The sequence below is a fragment of the Cebidichthys violaceus genome, unplaced genomic scaffold, assembly GCF_023349555.1.
Source record: "Cebidichthys violaceus isolate CVI_PGR_0920_01 unplaced genomic scaffold, fCebVio1.0.p SCAF_673, whole genome shotgun sequence".
Taxonomy (NCBI): Eukaryota; Metazoa; Chordata; class Actinopteri; order Perciformes; family Stichaeidae; genus Cebidichthys; species Cebidichthys violaceus.
Genome location: NW_027176898.1, coordinates 1 through 19,154, shown reverse-complemented (window position 1 = coordinate 19,154; position 19,154 = coordinate 1). Strand labels below are relative to the sequence as shown.

General features: G+C 40.5%; 1 long non-coding RNA gene across 1 annotated transcript; it reads right to left on the bottom strand.

The window, feature by feature from the left end:
* Window positions 1-8: 8 nt before the first annotated feature.
* Window positions 9-12,713, bottom strand: LOC137890669 (uncharacterized). The gene is made up of 3 exons (XR_011105303.1): window positions 12,568-12,713; window positions 874-888; window positions 9-75 (listed from the first exon to the last, which is right to left on the bottom strand). It is a non-coding gene; the product is annotated as an uncharacterized lncRNA (long non-coding RNA).
* Between the last annotated feature and the right edge of the window lie 6,441 nt (window positions 12,714-19,154).

Below are 19,154 nucleotides of genomic sequence, written 5' to 3'. Positions count from 1 at the left end.
ATACTTTACCATTGGGGCTTTCTTCATCTATGGCAACGATGGTAGCCGGAGGACCCGACCGGGACAGTTTACATTCTGGGAGGATGAAAAGAAAACAGAACATTTAGAGTTAACATTGCTAGCTTGTAAGGTTTTGCTTCTTTAAATCAAATCCATTAGCGAAAAGCTTGAAGTGTAAAACTCGACCGTGAAGCATATATGGATGATTTTGCTTGATGAATGTTTTAAACTGGTTTGTAAGTTTTCTCCTTTAAAAAATAAGTGGCTGCCGCAATCACTCTGTCAGAGTGTCTCTCTTTGAAATGGAATTGGACTCTGCAGAGCACAGTGCTTCTATCAGAGAGAGTGTGGTTAAGAGTGGCAACAGCAACTCCTGAAAGGAGTGAGGAGTGGAGAAAAGGATTGAGGTGTATGGGGTTGGCAGAGGGGAGGGAAAAAAGAGGCGATAAAAATGTTGATGACAGGGAGACACTTGTTTTAGAGATAGAGACAAATAAAAAAAAAGTAAATGAAGAAAAGCAATTAATAAAATATCCTGTGGACAACAGCAATACATATTTAGACATAATGGATACATGATGAGCCTGGTACTGTAGATACAATCTATAGCATTCTTCTCTCTACAGAGAGAGGAAATGGGTTGATTAGGAAAGGAGCAAAGTAATCATATGAGTGGAGTGAATGTGGTAGAAAAAGAAGTAAGGGAGACATGACGTGACAGTGAGGGGAGACTAATGCCCATCAGTAACGAGCAACGCAAACCCCCCCCCCCCCCCCCCCCACAACATCTCCGCAGGGTTAGCAGGGGTTAATAAACCAGAACGGTGACTGAGCACACAGTTAACAGATGAAGAAAGAGGAGATAGTTCTTACCCTCATATTGCCAGTCTGCAGTTTGAGACATCCCACCACGAAGGAGAGAAGAGGAGGAGGAAGGTAGCAGTCAAGAGGAGGATAGTGAGGGGGGAAAAGCAGAAGAGGAAAATCATGAAAGATAAGAATTAACCTTCAGGGCAAAGCAACAAAATAAGAGGAGAATCAAATTTGAAATGCAGTAAGCGGGTGTGAAGTTTTGAAAAACATGGGCGAAATAAAGCACAGGCAAATAAATAATGTGCCGAGAGGTGTATGTATTTGCATGTACAGTATACAAATGATGTGCTTGTCTCTATAAGCTTTTCCACCTCCATTCACAGCCACCACACGCCCTTACTGCATTACTACTAACCCAAGCTGAAGGCTTTTAAATGGTCCCATTCAGAGGGAGAGAAGCAGCACCAACATTCAAGGATTCTCCTTTATCCCTATGTCCTTGCAAGGATTCAGAAAATACAAGAACACCTACATTCACAAGACAGGGTAACATTATTGTTCAGCTCTTGAGGATGGATGGGAAAAAAATCCCACAGGGAGGCTGGAAGACGGATATCTGCTCACCTAGAAAATAGACTTCATGGAACAATGATCACACTTTCTCTCTCTCTCTCTCTCTCTCTCTCTCTCTCTCTCTCTCTCTCTCGCTCTCTCTCTCTCTCTCTCTCTCGCTCTCTCTCTCTCTCTCTCTCTCTCTCCCTCTCTCTCTCTCTCTCTCTCTCTCTCTCTCTCTCTCTCTCCCTTCCACAATTAAACATCACAGGTGGGTGAAAGCATAGCTTATCTCAGGATTCATTGGTAATGTATTTTGTTTCTTGATATGGGAGACTATCTTGAGTGTCCCCAAATATAGATTAAACTGTCCAATGTGTCATGGCAAAGGTCTTTCTTAGCTAAAAGGCGTGCTGACTTTAAGGAGCAGTGTGTAGGCACAATCTGCAACCTCACCTCTAGGTGATCTAGATTGATCAACTAGCCTGTATGTACAGAATCCTTCAGGTAACGCAAAAATGCAAAAGGCCCTCTCTTGAGCCATTGTTTGGTTTGTCTGTTTTGGACTACTGTAGAGACATGGCGATGCAATATGGGACAGCGACCACTCCCTACGTAGATATGAAGGGCTCAAGCTACAATAACGAAAACACAATTCTTAGTGTCAGGTGATTAAACACAATGAAAACATCGTTATGAATTTGTTCGAGGTAGCATTGTGAGACTCTTTTTTTCTGGCTGAATGACAAGTAAAGAAGTTCAAACTGTACCTACACTTTCATACTCTATTATCTTTGTTGTCAACTTTATTAAATCCCACTTTTTTATACTTAAAAACTAGAACAACCCCCCATTGTCCTCCTAAGTTGCTATGCACTGCAGTTTTATGATCTTCTCATTTGCTTTGTGAAAAATATATCGGATAAAACCTAATTTTTGCTAGAATCACCTTCAATGACAATATTTTTTTTTTCCAATCCAGGAAGTGTAACAAGTGTACACTGCACCAACGTCAGAGTGAAGATGTTTGAGTGGATGGTTGGATGTACAAATCACCAAAAACTGAGGTTTGTGTTCAGTCTCACTTTTTCAGAGTGCAATGAAAAGGACAAACCCAATGAAAAAAAACAACAATTTGTGGTTCTTGGTCCATATTAGCCGGGCACAGTGACCTCCTGGAGTTTTGTTGACACAGCGAGGTTGGCAGGCAACGAGCTGCACAGAAGTGCTGAGCTGATGGATAAACTGTTAATGTCAAGAAATAGTTAACCCATGTAACTCCCTCTAAAACCACAAATTGACAGTTTTAAGTGACTGTTTCTGTACAAATGAACATTTTGTGTTAATTAGTCAGACTTAGAGCTGCTGCTGGGTGGATCTTTGAACTTTGGAGTGAGCCAGGCTTAGAGCCTAGTAATGAAAGTGTTGTTGCTGTGCTCATCTACCTCTCAGACAGAACACAAATAAGCATTTTATATAGAAACATATTAGTTGCGTATGAACACTAGTTTTTAAGAGACAGGGTTGAGTCAGCTGCTTCTTTTTAAAGTGCGTGAGGTTCATGCTGTACCTTTATTTCCACCTCTCTGTGAAGGTGTGCCGACCAATGTGAACCCTCATTAGCTTTCCAGCCACATACTGTACACGGCCCGATTGCTTGTGCCTTCCTCCACCAGCCAAGGTCTCTGTGGCGCTGAGCGAGAATTTTACCCCTTTTCACCCTTGTGTAGCTATTCTATGAGTTCAGTTTAGCAATCCAGATAGATGCACAAGCCATGGAACAATACTCACTAGTTACATTACACTCTACCAGCTGGCCTGTGTGCGTGTGAACAGCAGATGACAGATGTGTATCCCCTGCTTGACTGGCTTTTTATCCTTCAGTGTAAGCTGATGCCCCTCATTTATTACTAACCAGCCATTTGTTCTCTACGGGGCATCCATGTCTCGTTCTCTCCCCTCTGTCTCGTCCCTCCTCTGTCTCTTCTCATCCGCCTCCCTCTCTCTACCTGTCAGGCTGCGTCCCCCCCTCAAATAATCAAAATTAAATGGGAATTTACCGTAAACAGTCTGGGTTGCAACTTAAAGTGACAGATGAACACGATGAGATTTCAAATTGAAATGAGCTGAATCTTTTTCAAATCTATATACCTGGAACGGTTAGGTAATGCTCATCTAAAGTCCAATTTCTCTCCGTCTACGATCAAGTTAAAGAACTTGTTGCCACATCTTTCAGGTGAAATCTTGATCAAAACAAATTCATGCATGTATTGGCACAGAAGTATAACCATGACGTTGAAATCAATTACCTTGCCACATATATTTAGCAGGTCCTAAATGTAATCATGTGTTACAGGGATTTCCTTTGTCGGTGCATGACAGTTAAGTTAACTTGAGGTTGAGAGTCTTACTGTGGAACATTACACCAGGGAAAAAAATCCAGGAAGAAGAGTCAATTGCATAGAAATGCAAATTCTCTGCTCTCTTTTCACATAAGTCAACAGGCACATTTCCTCACAAGAGTGCACGTGTGCACTTGTTTGTATGATATGGCCAATAACGGGCTTCCTATAGCACAGTTAGTGTCCTCTTGTATGCTGGTACTTATCCTCCCAAAGTGTCCACTCATGCTCACCCTCAAAAGTTTACTTATGCATTTCTTCCATCATTGTGTACTTGTCTTCCTGTAAGCACGCACTTATATTTGATAAGTGCACACTTACTGCTCTCCTCTCTCAAAGTTTCTTGAGAAAATAATCACCAAAATGACTTTGTGCATGAGCAAGTGAAAAAATCCATTTATGCCAAGTTTCTGTCAAGATGATGAAAAAAAAAGCTCCACGGAGAGCTGCATGAAGAGAAGAGGAGGTTGAGCCTTCGAGGTGTGGACCATATAAAAAGACTTTGAAATAGACCTCCCTTCAATCAGACAATATCACAGGCAGTCAATGAGAAATGCCCGCTCCCTGTTTCAGATTCACCATCCATCCAACGCCTCTTTATCTAAACCTGGAGTGTTTCAATCAATATCTTTATTATTTACTATTCAAATTCTGTCCATCTAACTTTGGCAGGCGAAATAAACAGGTACGGGTTGCCAAGAGTGGCAGGAAAGAAAGTCCCCCATTAAGAACAAAGTCGACTCAGAAAGAAGAGGGGGAGAAGTGACTGTGACTGCAGATGAAGACCACAGCAATCGCCCGAGTTGAAAACAGTTATTGTCGTTCAGCATGCAAACCGCTTGGCAACTGTCTCCATGATATACCAAACATACACACACACACACACACACACACACACACACACACACACACACACACACACACACACACACGTTGCTTAGGAAACATTTCTCATGACACACTCCATGTGTACATTCACACCACTTCACACAGGTGACGCAATCAAGTCCATATGCCTGTCTGCACTCACACATGCTAGAGTTACCATAAAATATACATGCTGAGACTGTGGCTCAGTGGGGCACCTGGGCACCAGTTTGTGTGTCCGTGTGAGTATTGAGCCAGGATCCATTGGATACGTAAAATGAGTCACTAGAAAAGCTGCCTCACACAAAAGGTATAAACATCGGCTTTACTGCTTCATTACTCTCACAATATTTAAGGAATAATTGGATGCTCCTTGAGCTTTTTTTGAAAACCAAGATGTGTTGTTTTCACACTTTTTTTCTTTGCACAGATTAAACAAACAAGATATAACGTTTCAATGAGTCATAGAGCTCGGCTTCGGACAGAGCCAGTTTCCCTCTCTTTCCAGTCTTAATGCTAAGCTAAGCTAATTAGGTGCAGGCTTTAACTTCTCAACCCGCTGAAAGAAATGGAAGAAGTGTGAATTCCAAAATAGGAGTGTTGCAATATACCATTATTGGCGATAACTGTGATGTTTAAAATTGTACTATTGATATAATGTCAATATACATAAATACATTATTTACATGATAATATCATGTAAATAATCCAGCTCCTCTTTAATCATGTTACATACAGTTATGGTTGAGGGACTTCTCTCTATCTCCCTACTTTTGTATTTTGAGTGTAATTAATTTGCCAGAAATGAAAACATAACGCACAATAAACAAAGATAAGGATGAATTTGTCTGATAGCATTATTCATTTTTTTTTCTATAGATATAGGCACGCCATGATTGACTGTCAGTTATGTTTTTTCAAATTGACTCATATAATTGTGGCCACAAGATAAAAATGCCCATTCAAGATAAGACTTTGAGAGAGTGTATTTCTGGATTTCGTTTAAAGCCACACAAATTGCATTCAATGAATAATAATTTTGAGGATAAACAACGCCAATATCTGGTCTTCTATCCGAGTACAGATACAAAGACGGATCATTTTGTTGGTTGAACAGATACAGACAATGACGTCTCTGTGGACCTCTACTAGAGAACAGTAACATGTTGATAATAAATATGCTAAGCATAGCAATGGAACAAAGTGGGGAAATAAAGTGCCTGAGAATGTTGGCACATATTTGGAGAGAAAATCAGAATGTCTCTGCAAAGGTTAACTCTGTGGCACTGAGTCAGATGACAGGGACCAGCTAAAAGTATTGGCAAGCTGAGAAGGCTTTCTTCACAAATGACAGTGAAGAATAAACAGGCATCAGAGCCATCGCACTGGCCTGCTTCCACTAAAATAATTGACTCGTTACATCTGGTGATGTTTCGATTTGTGAACAATGCACTGTGGGGCAAAGTCAACGTAGCAGGCAGTCTTCTACAGATTTTAATGGTCTGTATTCGTGTTTCTTATCCAACAGGGAATGGGTTGAATGATGTTAGTAATAGAGCCAAGCAAAACAAACAACCTTAAAAAAAAATAGTTTTGGGGACAAAATTATTCACTGTCCTGCTGAGAGTTGAGAAGATCGATAGAACTCTCTGGTCCGTAAGATAAATATGAAGCTACAGCCAGCCGCCAGTTAGCTTAGCGTCAAGACAACAGGAAACGTGAAAACAGCTAGTCTAGCTCCATCCAAGGTAAGACAACCCTCCCACCAACACTTTCTTTCTAAACAGTTTAAAAAGCTTTTTAATCAGATTTTTCACTGTGCCATATTGTGAAAACGTGCTCATTTGAGCTGAAGTTGTACTTGACTGCACCCTGCTTGTTACCATCTGTTAATATAGTCGCTTGGCTACCTTGCCTGGAGTCTAGACTGTGAATGGGAAAACAAAGTTATGGTGAACTCCAAAAATATTCTGGAATAATATGTGAAAAAAAGGAAGTTATCTCAAGAGACGTCTTTGTCGATCCGATTTCTGAAAAGATTTCTGTCTTAAGAGGAGAGAGGGGTTTGAAAAAGCTGCCTCCACTGTTGATTTATGGCCATAGAATTTGGATGTGGCACACTCAGAAAAAATGGCAAAGCAAACATTTTATGATGAAACTGTTCACTCTTGTGAGCAAGACTGAAGTGAAATTGATAATATAACAAGTTGGGAGATGGAAGAGTCTGCCATTCAATATGCATTAATATGAGATGTCATTTCATAAAAAAGAAAAGCTTTTTCTTTAGCCTTAAGACAAACCTGCAGAAACATGTGTCCTTTAGATACAATGTGAATGAGGATTAAGGGCATCAAAGTGACCTAACATTGTGAACAATATGTGTTGTACAGTATGTGTGGGCGTGTAGCCATTAATAGTATTCCACAGGGTTTGTAAGTTAATTACAAATTAGGCCTTTTTGATATAACTTAATTACTATGCAAAGAGCCCCTTTGAGATAATTTACTTATTAAAAGCACATTATTAAAACAGCGCAAATGAAAATGTTAAAACAAGAAGCCAAGCTTGTAATGTCTGTCATTCATTCAAGCAGATGCCCCGGTGTCTGTTCCGCTACACGGCCCACAATGCTGTTCAGCCCACATATTAAAACTTTTTGCTACAGTACTGACTTCTGAAAATAGACTACGCTTCTTTCAAACATGGGAAATAGGTAGTAAAAGGGTTGAAATACAGGAGCTGACAGAAAGGGTGTTTTTCCTCGAAAAGTTCTTGTGTGTCATGTCCTTTTTGAGCTTCCATCAGCATGTACACCAATCTGCACCTCTCCCTGGGGTCCGATTCCTCTCCGTCTTTCCCTCCGATACCCAACCAGCCAGCCGTTCATCCATCACCCATTCATCTATCCATCCATCCTTCTTTAGTCCCCCTTCCCGATCCATTCATCCATGGAGGACAGAGGAGGTGCAGAGGGGACGAAAACGGAGAGGTGAGAGGAGACGATTCAAGGAGACGGAGAAGAAAAAAGCAGGGGATTGGTGGACGGAGGAAAGATTTAAAGAAGAGAGGAGAAGCAAAGTGTGGATGGAGGGTTGTGAAGAGAGGAGTAAAAGGAAAGGAGAGACAGTGTGACCTTGTGTTAGATTGATGTGTCTCTGGAGAAAACGGATTGTAGACCCACTTGCACATGCACGCACACACACACACACACACACACACACACACACACACACACACACACACACACACACACACACACACACACACACAGTGTCAGGCTCAGTGCTGTAGGGATCACCACTTTGTCACTGTGCTGGCTTATCCATTATCCTGACTCTCTCCCTCTCTCTGTCTATGTCTCAGTATGTCCCGGCCGGTGAGGGGTTGAACACAGCTGACAGTGCTAGTGGTGGTAATCAGATGGTAGTTGTTCTGAGGACACATGGTGGAAATACATAAAAACCCCTCCAGTAACCCCACATGCTACTGTGGTAGCCGGCATCTGTAAGATCCACATTGTTGTCTGTAGCTATAGCCTGGATTTGGACTCTGCTTAGGGAGAGAGAAGGATGTAAAGAATGTTTTAAAAGGAATAGATCGACATTTTGGGTACAACCGATGAGAAGATCAATGTCATGTCTGTGCTTAAAAGATACCGATAAGTGTTTCTCTACTACTGGTAGCATTACAGAGCTACGTTTGAAAGACACTGGAATGAACAACATATTTCCCAAGTTGTAATCCTAAAAATCTGCTATTCAAAGGGACATTTTGACACGGAGTGTTTGCAAGAAAACTCCACAAGATGCCTTTAAGTGCAGATCAGGAGCCAGGATGTATTTAGACCTGCTTAGCATGAATAATGGAGGCAGGAGGATATAGAGACCTGGCCTCTTTCCAAAGTGAAAACCCCACCAACCAACACCTCTAAAGCTCACTAATGTCTCCTTTGTTTAATCCCATACATAAAGAAAGATGCAAAAATATCTGTAGTTATTTCAGACTACAGCTAATATGCAGATTCGCAAAGTCTTTAACAGGTTGCCAGGTTTGTACATTCTGCACAGAGAACAATACCAATACTAAATGGCAACCATTTTCCTTCTTTTTGTTTGACGCTGTATCTGAACTCTTCTTACTAAGTGGAACTTGACCTGAACACTATTCCAATACAGACAGATGTTCTCCAAAGTGATATATATGTGCTGTATATGTAGTGTGTGTCACTATAGTCTCAGCTACAATTCATTGACTTAATGCAATAAATGGCTGCGGTCTTTTGAAAGCAACATACAGCGATGGAGGGAAAAGGAGAGAGGGGCGCATTGAGAGTGAAGTAGAGTAAGGGAAGGCAGCACAGGGGGGGGGATAGCAGCAATAAATGGGGAAAAGTTCCAGAGGCAAAGAAATACTAATCTACAGAAATTCCTGTCTGCTTCAGATATGGGGGTACAACGGGGATATGACAGGGTCTGATGAGAAGAAATCAAAGACGGGGAAAAAAAGGCAGTGAGAGGGATAAAGACAAACAAATTAGAGAAGGCAGGGCTGAAGTGAGCACAGATGAGAGAGACGTTCACTTCGGAAGAAGCATCTAACAACAAAGTTAAGCTGTAATAAATATTAAAATCACCTTGAAAACTGACACCCCAACACATGCTGACACACGCGCAAAATATACCATAAATCTGCAGTACCAGCCCACCACACTGGCACAATTGACATTAGCGGTGTAGCATATTCGTCATGAGCACACCGACTGTCATCCTCCATCATACAGGCGTTCAAGGGGTGGGCACAACGTCACAAACACCTGCACAATGTAATAGAGTCTAATACAAGAAGGAAATCAATAGCTCAATACATAGTCACAAAGGTAAAGAACATTATAGAGTTCACAAAGGTGTTATCTCCTGCGTGATAGGACTGCATTCAATTGTTCATGTATTGTTCTGTTTCTATATAGGGAGGTTGAAAACGGTAAATGTTGAAATGGTTGTTGCAAAATGTATCGTGGTCAGAAGAACAACCTCCGATACCAACAACTACATTGTGAAAACGCTTTAAAGTACAATTAGTTGTCTAGATATTACCAAGGGGTGTATGAAAGTAGAATTAGAACATGCTGGGGTTTTTTGTTCCGCTATATGAAATGCAGAAAAAGAGGGCAGTGATTTAGAGGTCTGGAGGGAAATATAATTTGGTCTCGTGCTATGTGACTTTTTTTTATTGCATTTTTTATCGTCACATTCATATACATGAAATTTGACCTCTGCCTGTAACCCGTCTTAAGCATTGGGAGCAGTGGCAGGCTGTAAAGCGCCCAGGGAGCCACTTGGGGTTCAGTGTCTCGCTCAAGGACACTTTGACATGCGGACGAGAGTAGCCAGGGATCAAGCTTGTGATTAAAGGACGGCCTGCTCTGCACCCTGAGCCACAGCAGCCCCTCTGGTGAAGAACTGTGTGTGTGTGTGTGTGTAAAATGAGTGAAACATCACATCAATTTAAATTCTGACTTGCCACATGATAAACAATACTTTGGTTTTGCACACAAAACTTGTATACACATTTATGACTGAACTGGTGAACTGTCCCTAGCTAAATGAATGTTCTAATCGCATCAATTAAAGCTCACACCATGATGAGCATACAGGTGGTTCGGTACATGGTGGAGAGTGTTCCGCACCATGTACCTCACAGCTGTGAGTGTGAGTTCATTCAGAGTGACACTCCGTAGTAAAGGGTTGGTGAGTAGGAATCGGTTTGGGAGAGAGTCACAGTCACACTAGGAGCTGTCATTTGCATGGAGTCGGAGTCTTTTTGTGCAGCTAGCAGAACGATGGCTGGCCTGAGAAAGTCACGGTGAGAGAGGAGCTATCTGGAAATATCTGGTTGATACGGTATTGCACCCCTCTCTCTTTTTTAGGCAATTCTTTTTTGCCATTTAACACACTGCAGCTGTGCCACATAATCACAGGCATATTATCACACACACACACACACACACACACACACAAACCAGCACACTGTTTCATTGTCATGCAGGAACCCTCACAGACAATCAGACAGGTGCAAAGGAACCCGTTTACAGCAGCACGAACACAGAGGTACACACACATCATCACACTCAGTATACGACGACTCGAGCATAACTCTTTTCATGCCGTCTGTTGTGTCTTGTTCATACTTCCAGATTACTCACATTCAATTAAAACAACGGGTGAAGCACCGGCTACACACCGCAGGCTTCAAATGAATTCATGATCAGAGTCGAGTCAAGTACAGGAATTCACCAGAGGGGAGGGTTTGCATTTCAGTCTACTGCTTTCGGTGCGAGCAACACTGAGTGAGTTTAAATCTGAAGCCGACGACAGTAGCTAGAGTAAACTGTTTGTGTGCTACATGTCAAACTGGTCTCGGTAACGAGCATCAAAACATTATGATCTTAATTAGTAAGTTATGACAGGTTGTTCGAGGAAAACAAACAGGAGTAAATGGGTTTGGAGCTACTACACTTTCAGCCAAGAAGCCACATTTGACAGACTGTGTTGTCTCACACCCTCATTAAAAATATACTGGTACTCTCGTCGCTCAAGAAACCAAAAATGAGCAAATATAGTCTCTTACTGTTCTTTGGGACTGAGGCTAATTAAAACACAGCACAACTTTTGTCACGCAGGGTCCAAACAGCTAAAATCAGCCGCTCGTCCCAGGACTCGAGCTCATTAAAAACACACTTGTGTCATGAGGGGACCCACACAGAGTAACATGTTGTCTGTCAAACCTGGAATATCCAGGCTCATTAAAACAAACTATTCTTGTAATGTTAGTATCTGCCAGAATAAGACCTGTAAACCTGTTTTTGAGACCCTGTTTAGAGACACAGTTTTAAAGGTGTAATTAAATGCAGGTGGACATGGGCGATGTGGAGAAACAGAGGAGAGACAGATGAATCCAGGTTGATCTGGATGCCTGCACAGGCTCCCCTTCTACCCATCTGCACGGAAGCAAATACACTCACAGTCATTCACCTTTGGCTGCATAGCCCTGTCAGCTAAATGCCAACCAGATAAATTGCAAGGACTAAGAGTTAAATGGAATATTAATATTCTGACAAATCGAGCAGAAAGTCAAGAGAGTATTATGCTGAGCTCTACCATCGGTGATGACTTAATTTCTGTCTTGCTTCAGCTTGCTCTCAGTTCAGGTTAATATGAACATGGGTGTTTTTTTTAAACATTAAAAATACCCCTGGCATACTTTTTTTGCTCTTCAACTATTTATATTATCAAATTAATTTCAGATTATTCTTACATTGTGAAGTGAGAGGCTGTAAACAGGATGTAAGATTTGGGGACCTATATATTCATAAGCTATCTCACAAATTGAGCATTATGCTAAGATGCTAACAAGGCTATTGTAACATACCATGTTCACAATCTTAGTTTAGCAAAAACGCTAACATATACTAATCAGCAAACAACATGTCATTCATTTTGAAGGTATCTGCAAAATGCAGGTAGATAAAGTACTAGACCAAGTAAAATTGTGACCTATTGATGAAATGGAATAAAAACAGGAAAACGCGGTAGTAAATGATACAATAAGAGGAAAAACTGAATATACTACTTAACACCCTTTGAAATATTGTGTTGATGTTGTCCAAACAAGGCACTACTCATCTTCAGTCAGCAAAGGATCAATTATGAATCCTGAAAATCTTGTTCCACACAGCAGCTCACTGAGATGTGCTCACTACCCAAAATAAGTCTGAAGTCAGAAAGCCATGTGCACAATCCTGATATTAAATCCCCCCTGAGCGAACTTGATTCGACTCTCAATTATATAATGGAGAGAAAAGATGAAGACAAAAACAAATGCATTGACTGAAAAAGAGATGGATAAAGAGACAGAGAATGGGAACTGCCTTTACCTTCTGTGTCTTGGCCGAGACAGGTTGATAGCAGCAGCAGATAAAGGACTCCTGTTCCGATTATGCTCGGGCATTTGACCCGGCCCCATGACAATGGCCCCATTAAGTGCGTTCTAACCATCTTCACCACCATGCTTCACCAAGCATCCAGCTGCAGAGAAAGGAGGAGAGAACAGAAACACAGGTCAGTCACATTCACTCACTTCATTTTGTAGCTGTGCAGTGTGCAACATTGAAATAAGTCATTTTCAGGTACTTCCTTTTTCAATTCAATTCAATTTATTTTGTATAGCCCAAAATCACAAATCTGCCTCAGAGGTACACATATGACATCCTCTGTCCCAGGACCCTCACATCGGTGCAGGAAAAACTCCCCCAAAAACAGCCCTTTAACAGGGAGGAAAAAAAAAGGAAGAAACCTCAGGGAGAGCAATAGAGGGATCCCTCTCCCAGGATGGCCAGAAGTGCAATAGATGTCATGTGTACAGAATGAACAACATTACAGAGTTACTTTTCAGGCTATACCACTTGTGCTCTCAGTGAACATTGGTGTAGAAGCGCACATTAACATGCTCAAAAGATGACATCTCCCACTGAAAGAAACGGCAGGAGTGATACAGAGTTTGACGTAGCAGAAGCATATGTTCCCCACCCATCCTACAACAACTCTGAATGAACATACGCTGTCTATATTGACGGTGCACTCCATTACTGTACATCCCTAAGGTGAGATGCCCTCACAATCTAAAGTTCCGTGTTCGGTTTGCGTCTGCACTTCACTTCACCGATGTGGAAGCTTTGATCAATCTTTGTGCCTGTGCATCAAAGTAAGTGATGGTTTCACTGGGATTGCCACCACAATGGGAAATATAGAAACCTGTGGATGATGATAGAGACGGAAATATTTTGTGCAATGTAAAATGCCCGTGGTGGCAACAACAACATCTCAGATCTTGCAGCGGAAGATTTGACACATTTGATAAATTAGACGTTCAAAAGGATGCAATACATAAGAGAGTGTGAAAGAAATGCATAAAGCTGTGTGTATTAAAATGCACGTCTCCATAATATAAATCATTACATTTTAGAGTGAAGACTTGGTTTAAGGTTCGGTTAAGGTTAAGGTTAGAATTAGTCTGGTAGCCGTTATGGTTAGGCGAAGTTTCCAGGAAATGAATGTAAGTTGATGTTATGTCCTCTAAAGCCCACTAGTCATAACGCCACAACTTTGTGGGCGCGCATGCGTGTGTGTGTGTGTGTGTGTGTGTGTGTGTGTGTGTGTGTGTTAGATTGAGCGTAATTACATTTTATAGGAAGAGCATGTAACGCTGAAGGGAAAATAGGTTTCTTTGAAGTTCTCAGCCAAAGACACATTCGGGTACTGTCTGAGTCCGTGTGTGTACGTGTCTATAATTTGGTCTTTGATTGCTTTGTGTAATGCAGCTCAAACCCATCTAGCATCAATACTGCTCACTTACTTACTCGCACAAACATTTAAAGTGAGATGACCTGCAAGAGAAAACGTCTTTCAGCTTAAAAGGATAGTGTTTGTCTAGGTGGGCGTTTATGTGTTCGGTAGGTCACACTTCTCTCCATCCACAATCTTGCCAGCCAGCCTGCAATTTAATTGCACAAATTAGCTTCTTTAACCTCTATCTTACCAACCACCTAAATGGCCCACTGTGTGCACTGTGTATACACAATTAGTATAAAGTAGAATGGTGTACTGATGCAGCAGCATTATTATGAGCAACTGCCCGTTTGCTAAATCGTGTCCCTGAACAGCAATGGTCCATTCATAGTTTAGCAACCGTAGCTAATCTTCACTAATAAGAGCAATACTCTTTAAGTCAATAGACAGTGGTGTCTTTAATGTAAGAGTTTATTTTAAACCAAAAACAAATGAACAAAAAGTGTAAATTAGAGATTAAACAGTGTCTGGTCTATCATAAACTACAGATGTTAGCATGCCCAGCTAACTAGCTTACTTCCTACAGTAGGAAGTAACAGAGTTGTTTCTAAAGGCAGGGGGCCAAGATGTTAGTATGTGAGAATTTGGAGTGACAGCAGCAGCTCTAGCTTTCTCTTTATTTGGCTTGGGGGAGTTTACACTTCAGTGAAACTTGTGTTGTAATGTTTCATTTACCAAACTCATAGCTTCTCAAATTATTTTCTCTTTTAAAAGACCAGCATAACAGTGCAGCACAAATGACCAAATAACAAATTACCAAATAACAAAATACCAAATAACCACTATGTTGCCAATCCAAGTGTTCCATTAGAATGAATAACATTTAAATTACACTTTATTAAGTGTATAATACTGTTTAACACTTTATTCAGGATTTTAGCAAACCAACTGACAGATGTTTGGCGTCAGCATTAGCGTACACTACTTATCAACAGCTGATTAAATCCCTTAGCAACATTTATTATTTCAGGCGATAAAACCCATTGGTCAGAAAATAGTTTACTTAATAGCCTGATTCATCTAAGATTGCCTGGCTAAATTAGTCAAGATACAGTGCTATGGTTTGTGAACACATGATATGTTCAGTCTTCATGGTAGTAATACTGACAATATTCTTTATTCTATAAAGAAAGATTATTTTGAATGGGACGTTATCTGAAATTAAACTCAGCTGCTCTTATTCAGTAACAACAACATTAACTGCTCCCCGTCATGCAAAATCTGCCGCCTGTTTAATTAGAGCTGATTTATGAAGTTCTGGTGGCAGAGATTACTGTGACAGAGTCAGATTACTATCGCCCTTTGAATGGAGATGGAGTTGGCTGACAACAGAAATGTAATTGTGATATTCTACCAAACCCCAGAGGTGGAATCCAGCAGTCACGGGGGCTTCAGGGCGGCTGTATTTAAGGGACACACTTTAGACTCACAATGCCACGGTGCTGCTCTCAACCGACCTTAATTGACTTTAACAAATTAAACTCTGGTGCTTCAATCCATGCATAACGGTGTGCAGGTGGCCTGTGATCAAGCTGTAGCAGAGTGTCAGTGAAAGCCCTACAGAGGGAACTGATAACGCCTCTGACATTGTAGAGTTATACTGTCTTAACAGAGAGGCAGATGGTATTTTTGCTCTGCACGGATTTTTATAGATCGCCAGGGATACTTAATGTTTGTAAATTCAAAAGCTCTCTGAGTCCCTAATGCTAGCCCTGTTGGTGAGTTTTCTAAATAATTCTAGTAGTTTTTTAATAAGGCTGAGTCTCCAGGCGACTAATCTCTGCATGGTACCCCTGGTAGTCATATTGTGATATTGGCGAGAAACTGTCTCACGAGGCTGAGCTTGCATCAGGGACACAAAAAAAAAAACACGAGTCCCATTCTGTCACACTTTATGAAACTATATCATGTGGGTTGCAGTGTTGCGATGCCAGGAATATATATATTTTTTTTATTTGTCAAAAGTTTTGGTTGAAAAAAGTGCAAAATCAAACCTTGGTTAGTGTTTCAGCATGCTCTCTTGGTGAAATAATGCTGAAATAATGTTTTTATTTGCTGCACAGACAAACCCCTGTCAACCTTTCGTTTGACACCTAGATACCCAAACTCAAACTTTTATTTTTTAACACCTGAACTTGACAAAACAATGACAGCCAATCCAAAATAGACTGTTGGTTAGACCATTATAAATAGACCATTGTCATATGAGCCCAGTAGCCTATTCTCACACAAAGCCAGATTGATTTTTGACAGTGATGAATAGGAAAACAGTTGCGGTCCTTCATACAATTGAGATCAGACATTAACTTTTATTACTTTTTACTTTTATTAGGTCACACATTCTATTTTAGATCAATGCAGCTTTATTACCAAATAACTTAGGCAGCTCATAGTGAACAATAAAAATGCTTGGCCCCAAATTCCAGCATCTCTTAAATATGGCTAGGTCTAGACAAAAGATGCACTGATACAGAACTTTAGTTTCTTCTGAAGTCAACCTGATGACACGCTCTTAGTCTCACTCTAAACCTAATGGTAAACATAAGAAAGGTATGAAGGTCTTGGACTGGAAGCTTGTCTTAATAAATTAATATTGCACAGATTGGAGTTTGCTGCTGCTTTTCTTCCTCTTTTTATATTTTCATGAACTGAGAACGTAAACAATGTGACCCTAGATAACCGGTTTCCTTATTAAATCTACACCAACCACAGAGGAAGAGATGGAGATAACGAGAAGCAGACAAGTTAGAGTATTATATCATTATAACAGAAGATAGGTATTAAGATTGAGGGGTTGAGGGGTTGAAAAGGCCTGCAACTCATTATAACTCATTACTCTATTATAATTGTATAATTGTATATATTGTGTATTGTGACATGTGTATTTTTCTTGTATTTTTCTTTTTCTTTTTTCTTTATATATAATATTAAGATTTTTATACCTGTAACCTATTGCTGCTCTGGAACCTCTTGCTGCTTGTAACGAAATAATTTCCCCTCGCGGGATCAATAAAGTTACTATCTATCTATCTCTCTATCTATCTATAAAGTAATGTCCTGATAATGTTGATAAGGTGTCCCAAATATTGTGTGTATTCAGGTTTCTAAATTGAATTAAGTACATTTTATGTGTATTGGCAGAAATGTAATACTTGCTTGTTTGACCCCGGTGGAATTTGCTGATAGCAATATCAACATTGAAACGTCCACGGAGGGCATTAAAAACACAGAATGTTTGTACTATCTTGTATAATCTTCTTAATCGATTAAAGCCATGACAACAGTTGTGCACGGTACTTACATTTAACTATAACCCTGGTTTGTGGAGCTTGGCCAAACTTGTACGTATTACTAATTCTGGGGTATATCTTTGAGTTATCCATGTTGTTTTATTGTCTGTAACTCATTGTGATTGCTGCCTATCCTGACCAGGCTCTATTGTTAATGGGATTTTAATGTCAATGAGGCTTCCCTGGGTAATGCAGGTTAAAAGGTTCTCTACTAGTGTTTCAGTCCACCATATTTTAAGCAGTGGAATCTGTACAGTTGTTGGCAGCAGGCACTGAATCTTCTGAGGACATAAAAAGCACAGACTTTCTGTACCGTCCTGTCATACTCGATATAGTTACTGGAAGCATTTTTGCATTATAATTGCATTTCACCGTAACCATTAGCCACACCTGAATTATTAGTGCTAGTGCTACAGGCCACCATATTGTTAACATGCATGCTTTAAGTGCAGTTTTTGTCTTTGGTCTTTACTTATTTTATGAATTCTTTATTAAAGAGGTGATGTGCTGAATACATATATGTATTGCATCACATATAGCTAAAAGCTAATTTTCATCTGTGGTCCCTTTGCAGGGGCGGCCAGTGATGTGCAAGTTGATGCAATAAAAGATATAACGGTAACAGACAGTTGTAGTAAATTGAAATATTACGGATCAAAACAAACATCATTACTACAACCGAAATAACTACACGTAACAGTCATCAGTCAACAAACGACCAAACCACCAGTTTCCTTAAGAATCCTGTAATGAAAAACAAACAATTTGGCAGGAGAAGAATTTGAGAAAAAAACAGATCAATAATATGAATGCAGTATTTCTTCATAAATTTGCATTTTTGATAAACTGGGCCCTATCAAAACAACTTGTTGACCCTAATTGTGAGACTGTGTGTTGGGCTGAGTCGTCGGCTTATGTTCATTTCTCTGGTAAAGCACTGTGGCACACGATAGTAGGCCATGCTGTAAGCGTCAGTAACCAGGATGAAGTGTATTAGGGCTGAAGGCGCTTCTCCTCTGATAGAACTTCAAAAAGTTGTATTCCTCCAGAGAGGAGAGAAAATACACCGACAAAGAGAGAGAGACACGCTCACGCAAAAGAAATGGGGAGGATGAGAATAAGAGAAACATGGAGATGCAGTGGAAACAGAGGAAGGGAGAGAGAACAGAGAACAAGAGGAGAGATGGGAAAGAAAGTAAAAAAATAAACTATAGACTGAGACTTTGTCCCAGACAATACCAGACAGACAAAGAAAGGACAGGAATGAGACAGAGATTGTGACCTGCACTTTAAAGGCCAGCGGTTTCATTGAACATCAACAACCTCTCATTGATGTACAGCGATCACAGTGTTGGGAAGAAAATGAGAAGAGGCCACAGCTGGGTTAAGGATAGGATGAAGAGTAGGATAAGAGAGAGAGAGACAATGGCAATCTGAGGAAGGGAACAAGATTGAAAAGAAAGAGAAGGGCACTCGAGAAAGTTTGAGAAAACAGATGAATGAAGAGAGAAACTTTGCAAAGAAAAGCAACTCAAATTTGACGTTAAAACATTGGGAGATATAGATAGAGAATATGTGTCTGTGTGTGTTAAAAATAGTGAAATAAAGAAGCTAAGTAACAAACAGGAGACTTAACCCAAAACAATGAGGGAGAGTGAGAGATGTTGACATGCTGTTCACATCCACAGTGTTTGTGATCAGCTTCCTGTCATTGCATGTGACTGATAAGACCTTGTTACTGTAACTCTAACCAGCTGCGTATGCATGTGTGCAGGGAAAGAACAACAAATACAAATATTTCCCTTGTACTGTCATAGCGGACGTCT